The sequence below is a fragment of the Penaeus monodon genome, chromosome 28, assembly GCF_015228065.2.
Source record: "Penaeus monodon isolate SGIC_2016 chromosome 28, NSTDA_Pmon_1, whole genome shotgun sequence".
Classification (NCBI taxonomy): Eukaryota; Metazoa; Arthropoda; class Malacostraca; order Decapoda; family Penaeidae; genus Penaeus; species Penaeus monodon.
The window spans coordinates 28,748,141-28,748,587 of NC_051413.1; the positions used below are offsets into that span (position 1 = coordinate 28,748,141).

Here is a 447-nt window from a genome sequence, read left to right on the forward strand (position 1 = left end):
CAGTTTACACTCGGACGTCCACTTATCCTAAGCTTCCATGCAAGTCACTTGTAGCACTAAAGCAATGCTCAAGCAAACAAGAATTCTGAATAAATTGTTCTTGCGTCTCTGGTGAGCTCTAAGAAAAATTTCGTCTTTGTTTCTAGTTTTGTTTTAAAGATTTCTAGGTATTTCTAGTGACTGATTGGTTAAATTGTATGATATTCCGGGTCTAGAAATATAAGAATGTTAGATATTTTCAATAAAACAAATAAAAGATGAATACTTCCCAGTATCGTCATTGCCGATATTTAGATATATTCACTTATTATTCTAAATTTGTTATTGTGGTATATAAATTGTCAGAAAGCATTCTGGTGACTTAAAGGAAAATGAATTTCTCCAAAGCAATTTATTCTACGACATGCACTTGCTAATGCAAAACACACGCTAGTGCTGGGAGTCTGA

At 33.3% G+C, this 447-nt stretch overlaps 1 protein-coding gene across 1 annotated transcript in view; it reads right to left on the reverse strand.

The window, feature by feature from the left end:
- Window positions 1-447, reverse strand: part of LOC119591472 — a gene marked incomplete at its 5' end in the record, with an annotated part of 12,870 nt that overhangs the window by 12,015 nt on the left and 408 nt on the right.